Genomic DNA, 8692 nt, shown 5'->3' on the forward strand with positions numbered 1-8692 from the left:
GGCCTGAGTCCTTGGGCCCCTGAACCCATGTGGGAGACCCGGAGGAAGCTCCTGGCTCCTGGCTTTGGATCGGCTTGGCTTTGGCCGTTGTGGCGATTTGGGGAGTGGACCAGCAGATGGAAAACCTCTCTCGCTCTCTCTCTCTCTCTGTCTATACTTCTCTCTGTAACTGTCTTTCAAATAAATAAAAATAAATAAATCTTTTAAAAATAAATAAATAGGGGCTGGCGCTGTGGCACAGTGGGTTAAAAGCCCTGGCCTGAAGTGCCAGCATCCCATATGGGCGCCAGTTCTAATCCCAGCTGCTCCACTTCTGATCCAGCTCTCTGCTGTGGCCTGGGAAAGCAGGAGAAGATGGCCCAAGTCCTTGGGCTCCTGCACCCACGTGGGAGACAGGGAGGAAGCACCTGGCTCCTGGCTTTGGATCAGGGCAGCTCTGGCCATTGCGGCCATCTGGGGAGTGAGCCAGCAGATGGAAGACCTCTCTTTCTGTCTCTACCTCTCTCTGTAACTCTGTCTTTCAAATAAATAAAATAAATCCTTAATAAATAAATAAATAAAAAATAAAACAGGGAGGATAGTGTTCACAGAGTAATTCTCAGGCTAAATAGGAGCTATGAGAAAAGGCTTGTTGATAGTAGAGAACTACATTAAATTTAAATGCTCACATTATACCTATGTTTGTTGTTAGGATTTAAAACACTAAACATATATTTAAAGAGCCAGAATCTAAATACATACTGTTGTTAGCATCACATTTCCCAAGTCTTTCTAGCTATATCATTATGTGTATCATTGGAATAGTATAGTTGGAAGCCCTTTTTAGAAGTAATGGATTTCTAGTAATTAGGCTAATTTTAAGAACAACTAATATTCCAACTGGAAATATCATCCTATAATTATCTGTATAAAGCAGATTTTCAGGCTGCTAGGTAACTGAGTTCCCCTTTCCACAGTCCATCCGTTTTACTTAACTCTAAGGTGGTCATGAATAAGAGGACTGCCATGTAAAGTTGTGTTGATTGTGCACTGCACAAAGGCACCAGTTAAGGAAGCAATTGGGTCTAAAAATCGAGTTCACATTCTGCTCAACAAGCGATGTGTGAAGGAAAGGGCACCTGCCACCTGCACACCAAGGCATAAGTATTGTTCCATTCTGTCCAGACAGGTGGTTTTTACTAATTTTCCCCAAAGTGGGTGCCTTCCTCATTCCTCCACCCAAGGAGTACCTCTTATAAAAACGTGCAAGGGGCCGGCGCTGTGGCATAATGGGTTAAGCTGACACTTGCAATGCCGGCAACCCGTATGGGTGCCAGTGTGAGCCCCGGCTGCTCTACTTCCTGTCCAGCTCTCTGCTATGGCCTGGGAAAGCAGTGGAAGATGGCCCAAATCCTTGGGCCCCTGCACCTCCGTGGGAGACCTGGAAAAAGCTCCTGGCTTTGGCCTGATCCAGCCCTGGCTGTTGCAGCCATCTGAGGAGTGAACCAGCAAATGGAAGATCTCTCTCTCTCTCTCTCTCTCTCTCTCTCTCTCTTTCTCCCCCTCCCCTGTAACTACCTTTCCAATAAATAAAATCTTTAAAAAAAGGTCCCTTCTCAAAAGCTACAGATAAAACCCATCTCACGAATAAATCATTTCAAATATTCAAAGAAGATACACTTCAAATAAATAAGTAAGTAAAAATGTGCAGAACAAGAGTGTGTTGTATCTGGTTTTTGCTGGCTCCCCAGATGATAGCCAGCTGGGTACATCTCTTCCTGACTTCATGTCCAGTAACTTGAGGTTAGTAGCATTTCGCAAGCAATGGTGGGAGTATTTACACCATAGCAATCAGTAACCACTACAAATCATGCATTTCTTCTGCCCACAGAGGCAGTTTCCAACACACTGTGCAACAAGTCCCAATGTAGACTATCATGGCCCAAGCAGAACATGCACATGTGAGCAAAGTGTATCACTGAGGGTCCGACAGAGTTGTAGGCAGCTTTGAGCTGTCTATACCCAACTCAGATTGGTTCACAAGACATGATTGTTGTGATACAAATTGTTACGGGTCACAGAGAAACATCTTGTCTGTGTCTAGAAACACTAAGGAGGTAAATCAGCTGAATTCCTAACGCAAGCCCTAGGGTCAAAATAGGCACAACGAATTCACTTAGGTGTTGTGACACAGTGTCCCAAACACTCCCAGGCTGTAGTGGGCTGAGGGTGAACAGTAAGTTCAGGTTTATGGGCCATCTTGACTACAGCAGGAGAAGCACTGGAGCAGGAGACAACTCCTGTACCCACAGAACCCAGCCTAGTCTCGCCAGGCCACAGCACCCCCTTCCCGGGAAGGAAGGCAGTATCTGGCAAGCTCTTTCCAGCCCCGAGCTGTGGAAATGCTTTGGCAAGCTGGGCACGACAGCTCCTGGCCTCAGTGAGGTAGGCTTGGATAGCCCAACACCAGTGAGGCCAAAAGCCATCCTAAGCCCACACTGAGTTTCGAGTCTTAACCACTTCAATGGGATGAAGACCATGCCTCTCAGCACCACGGGAAAAGGTGCAAGATGTAGAGCAATAAACAAAACCTCTCTCAACCTGCTGCTTCCCACGTAAGGGGGGAGGGGGAGAGAGACAGAGAGAGAAAGAGAGAGAGAGGAATGAGAACATAGAAAAAGGAGGAAAGAAAACCAAAAACATAAAAAATGGCCCAGCCTCTTCTAGAAAGAGGAAGACAGGTAACAAAAGAACCACACAGAAAATGAAAGCTGCCAATGCCTCTTCCCTCAAGACAAAAATACCAAAACCTGCATGCCCGTGAGCCTTTTCAGCCAGGCAGAGTAAGAACACTATCTAGCAACAGCCAATAAACTCCTTAAGGCCAAACTGCAATAGCACCTCCTCTTCCTGGCGTGGGGCTGTGTGAGGAGCCCAGGAGTAGCTGGGAGAGGGGAGCCTTGATGGGGCCAGCACTGTGGCACAGTGGGTTAATCTGCTGTGTGGGTGTTGGGCATCTCCTATCATAGTGCAGGTTTGAGTGCCGGCTGCTCAGCTGCCAATACAACTTCCTACTAATGCACACTCGGGGGGGCAGATGATGGCTCAAGTATTTGGGCTCTTGCCACCTATGTGGGAGACCCAAATGGAGTTTTGGACTCCTGACTGGCCTGGCCTAGCCCTGGCTGTTGTGGGCATTTGGAGAGTATATCAGTAGTTGGAAGATTCTCATTCATACTCTTATCTTTCTCTCTCTCTCTCTTTCCCTTTCAAACAATTTTTTTTTTTTTAATGCTTTAGGGGGTCAGCATTGTGGCTTGTGGGTAAAGCTGCCGCCTGCAGTGTCGGCATCCCATATGGGTGCCGGTTCAAGTCCCAGCTGCTCCACTTCCAATCCAGCTCTCTGCTATGGCCTGGGAAAGCAGACGAAGATGGCCCAAGTCCTTGTGCCCCTGCACCTGCTTGGGAGACCTGGAAGAAGCTCCTGATTCCTGGCTTCAGATTGGTGCAGCTCCGGCAGTTGCGGCCAATTGGGGAGTGAACCAGCGGATGGAAGACCTCTTTCTCTCCCCCTCCTTTGCCTCTCCTTCAGTAAAATAAATAAATAAATAAATAAATAAATAAATAAAATGCTTTAAAAACATAGAGAGAGAGAGAGAGTGAGAGAGAGAGAGAGAGAAGGGCCTTGAGAACAAATCAGAAGCATTCAAACAGCTTCGGGCATCACTCTCAATTGGGTGATCTAAGGGGGAAAGGAGTTCCATGCACATTTCATCAGCAAGAAAAACCCTTCCCAGAAGCCCCTCAACAGATTTATCTTTAACTTTCTTGCCAGAAGGCTGGGCTAAAGGCATATCACTGAACCAATCACTGGCAGAGGGAATAGAATTACCATGGTTGGCTCAGATAAACATGGTTTCTCCCTACAACTATGGAGGGATCATCAGTGTGCTGTTAGCAAGGAAAGAGGGTTGTGGCTAATAGCAGACTGACCAACAATGTCAGTTAACCAACTATGAATAAATCGAGAGATCATCAATAAATACATGACTAAGCTTTGTAAGAATTACTTAGATTCCAATCAAGCTGACTTTGATAAGATTCTCAAGAAAGCAAATCTGAATGTGATATAATTTGTTAAGCACAACAATGATGATTAGAGCATAGAAAATGAAAACCCAAAGAGTCAGAATGCAGCAGAATTGATGAGCATTCTTCAGAAAGAGAATATGAGAGTGGTGTACAGAAGTCTAGTTGTCAGGGAGGTATAGGCAAACACTAAGCAGGGATGGTTCATTAGGGCCTTCCACGGCTTGAATACTTCAAAATACTTTGGTACTATAGAGGTTATGCTACAGTTTCTATGAAAATATAAACTAGGGCCGGCGCCGCGGCTCACTAGGCTAATCCTCCGCCTAGCGGCGCCGGCACACCGGGTTCTAGTCCCGGTCGGGGCGCCGGATTCTGTCCCGGTTGCCCCTCTTCCAGGCCAGCCCTCTGCTGTGGCCAGGGAGTGCAGTGGAGGATGGCCCAGGTGCTTGGGCCCTGCACCCCATGGGAGACCAGGAAAAGCACCTGGCTCCTGGCTCCTGCCATCGGATCAGCGCGGTGCGCCGGCCGCAGCGCGCCGGCCGCGGCGGCCATTGGAGGGTGAACCAACGGCAAAGGAAGACCTTTCTCTCTGTCTCTCTCTCTCACTGTCCACTCTGCCTGTCAAAAAAAAAAAAAAAAAAAAATTAAAAAAAAAAAGAAAATATAAACTAGCGAGAATAACCAAACTCTACAAAAGAAAAATTAGGAGGCAGTACTAACTTTATACCAAATATGAAACCATTATATAACTGTAATAATGAAACGAGAACTGGTCAATGATCAGGTAGATCAATGAACCAAAATAGAATCCACAAGTTGTTGTAAAAACTCTCAGAAGTTCAGTAGTATTAAGTTCAATAGTATTTAAACTAGTGGAGAAATTATATATATATATATATTTATATTTCTTTTTTAAAAAAGATTCTATTTATTTATTTGAAAGGTGAAATTACAAAGAAGAAGAGGCAGAGAGAGAGAGAGATCTTCCAACCGCTGGCTCACTTCCGAAATGGCTGCCAGGGCCAGAGCTGCGCCCATCTGAAGCCAGAGTTTCTTCTGGGTCTCCCACGTGGGTGCAGGGGCCCAACGACCTGGGCCAACTTCTACTGCTTTCTCAGACCATAGCAGAGAGCTGGATTGGAAGTGGAGCATCTGGTTATTGAACCAAGGCCCATATAGGGTGCTGGCACTGCAGATGATAGCTTTACACGCTACGCCACAGCCCAGGCCCCTAGATGACTTTTATTTTATTTTATTTTATTTTTTTGACAGGCAGAGTGGACAGTGAGAGAGAGAGACAGAGAGAAAGGTCTTCCTTTACCGTTGGTTCACCCTCCAATGGCTGCCGCGCTGCGGCCGGCGTACCGCGCTGATCCGAAGCCAGGAGCCAGGTACTTATCCTGGTCTCCCATGGGGTGCAGGGCCCAAGTACTCGGGCCATCCTCCACTGCACTCCCTGGCCACAGCAGAGAGCTGGCCTGGAAGAGGGGCAACCGGGACAGAATCCGGCGCCCTGACCGGGACTAGAACCCGGTGTGCTGGCACCGCAAGGCGGAGGATTAGCCTAGTGAGCCGTGGCACTGGCCCCCTATATGACTTTTAAAAACTGATTTTGGGACAACTGGCTAGCCTTATAGATAAAATTTAAATAAAATAAATATAAACAAAATTTTAAATAAAATACTGCTCTCCTTTGACAAAATAGATTCTAGATGACCAAAGATTTAAACACTCCATAAAAAAATACACAAAATCTGTAAAAATACTAAAATATGTGAAGTAAAAAAAAAAAAGAGTGGGAAGGGCTTTTTTTTTTTTTTTTTGTTAGCAAGACCCACAAGACTGATAAATTCAACTACTGAGGTAACAGTCTGCTTGAAAAAAGACATACAACAAAGCTTTAAAGGACAAACCACAGGGGCCAGCGCTGTGGCACAGCAGGTTAAAGCCCTGCCTGAAGTGCCGGCATCCCATATGGGCACTGGTTCTAGTCCCGGCTGCTCCACTTCTGATCCAGCTCTCTTCTGTGGCCTGGGAAAGCAGTAGAAGATGGCCCAAGTCCTTGGGCGCCTGCACCCTTGTGGGAGACCCAGAGGCAGCTCCTGGCTTCGGATCGGCACAGCCCCGGCCGTTGCAGCCATCTGGGGAGTCAAGCAGCAGGTGGAAGGCCTCTCTCTCTCTGCCTCTCCGTCTCTCTCTCTGTAACTCTTTCAAATAAATAAATAAATCTTTAAAAAAAAAACCATAAAAATAATTCAACCTCACTCATAAAAAATGTATATTAAGACAATAAAGTGCCTTATACCTATTTGATTGGTGAAAATCAAATTAATAAAGTTTCAATTGGGAGGTTTTGGGGGGATGGTCATGCTCATTATGCTACAGGTGGGAGCATGGATCCAGCTGCCATGCTGGAGAGGTCTACATGCAGGGAGCTGAGCTGAGACCCTCAGTCTAGCAGCCCTTGGCAAATTGGGTTCTAGAAGCAACCACACGAGCTTGAGAGCAGATTATACCCCAGCTGAGCCTTCAGGTGAGACTCCTACCCTGGTTGATAACTTCCTGCAGCCTTGTGAAAGAGCAGCTACAGTTGTGTTCACATTCCTGATGCACAGAAAGAGATAATAAATGTGTATTGTCTTGGCTGCTCCACTTCTGATCCAGCTCCCTGCTAATGTGTCTGGGAAAGCAGTGGAAGATGGCCCAGGAGCTTAGACCCCTGCCACCCACTTGGAAGAACCTGATGAAGCTCCTGGCTCCCGGCTTCGGCCTGGCCCAGTCCTGGCCGTTGCATGTATGTGGGAAGGGAACCAGCAGATGCAAGATCTCTAACTCTGCCTTTCAAATAAATAAATCCTTAAAAATAAATAAATGTGTGTAGTTCTTAAGCTGCCAAATTCGTTATGCAACAACACATAAAATTAGTTTCATTTCTCCTTAAAAATGTATACTAATTCAATTAAACAATATTTTAAAATACTCTCCAAAACGACAACAAAGGCTTTCATGACCCGCCTTGCTTTCTTCCAGATTCCATATTCACCAAGAAGCCTCCAGATTATATTTCTAGGACACCAATTATTTCAAAACTTGTAGAAATGTGTCTCGAAGAGCCATGGAGACACTCTCATTGTAAGTCAATGCATTAGACCTCTGGGCTAATATCCTTGCATCTGCAATCAGGATAACTAGGGGAAGGGGAGTCAGTCTTGGTAAAGAGGACCTTGTCTGGGACAGGGGAAGCCGGTTTGGGACAAGCCCATTAGGATCATGAGCAACAGCCTGAGGGCTGATGATGCGCGCCAGTCCATCCGTCTTCCTGGCATGTCCAGTTGCCTCCTTTTCACCATCTGCGAGTTGTAAGAGCTTATTTAAAGCAAAACAGCAACAAACAAGAAACACCCTGGAACAGGTGCTACTGCAGAGCTCCACCGATTGTGTTCAATTCAATTGAGTTTTCATGTGTGGACTTTTTTAGTTGAGTGTTTCTTTAAAGCACAACACCAATAATCTTATATCTCAGTAGTATTTCCCCCTGTATCTCCCAAACAACAGGCTCATATTTCTTTTAGAAGAAAAAAGCCACAAACTATTCTGCTGGTTTCAAACTGTTCATCAAAATAAACTTGATAGTTCTTACAACATTTGTTTTCCTAAGTTTAAGCCTTGGCTTGACATTCTCATTGTTTCTTTCTCCTTCTACTCCAGTTACCAAATGTCCTTTCTTGCCACCTTAACCTCAATTTCACTCAAGTTTCCAGTTACAGCTTCATTCACTTATAGCTGAACTGAAAATAGATTTGCTACATGTTTTTAGCATATCTTGGAGAGTAACTTGAATAACATCTATCCAAATATGATTACACTGTGACCTATACAATTAATGATGGCCAAGAGAGACTGAGCCTGATTTCACTGGTTTTTTTTTTTTTTTTTTTTTTTTGGACAGGCAGAGTGGACAGTGAGAGAGAGAGACAGAGAGAAAGGTCTTCCTCTTGCCGTTGGTTCACCCTCCAATGGCCGCCGCGGCTGCGTGCTCACGCTGCCGGCGCACCGCGCTGATCCGAAGGCAGGAGCCAGGTGCTTCTCCTGGTCTCCTATGGGATGCAGGGCCCAAGCACTTGGGCCATCCTCCACTGCACTCCCTGGCCACAGCATAGAGCTGGCCTGGAAGAAGAGCAACAAGGACAGAATCCGGCGCCCCGACTGGGACTAGAACCCAATATGCCGGCGCCGCTAGGCGGAGGATTAGTCTATTGAGCCGCAGTGCCAGCCTCACTGGTTCTTCATATTCAATGAGAATGAATTGATGAATTAATGAATTATCAGTCAAAACAGTTTTTCCCCCATTAGTACTGTCTTTTGTGTACGTGAAATGCTGACGCAAGTCTGTATTCTTAAGTCTTTCGTGCACCCGGAGTTTAGATCATTCCTTCTTTCTTTGAGGTGTTAGCAAACAGAAACAGCTCTATCACTCACCTCCTTTCCATTCAAGTTCCTGCTCCCAACTTTTCCTTCTGTCTTGAGTCTTCAGAATCTCAGGAGAACTAAACGAGAAGTCGAAGGAAACCGATGCTATGATTTGCGACTGAGGCTAAACACCTGTTTCTCCTAGAACAGC

Source organism: Oryctolagus cuniculus, chromosome 9 (assembly GCF_051225735.1).
Source record: "Oryctolagus cuniculus isolate XC-2025 breed Fujian yellow rabbit chromosome 9, ASM5122573v1, whole genome shotgun sequence".
Classification (NCBI taxonomy): domain Eukaryota; kingdom Metazoa; phylum Chordata; class Mammalia; order Lagomorpha; family Leporidae; genus Oryctolagus; species Oryctolagus cuniculus.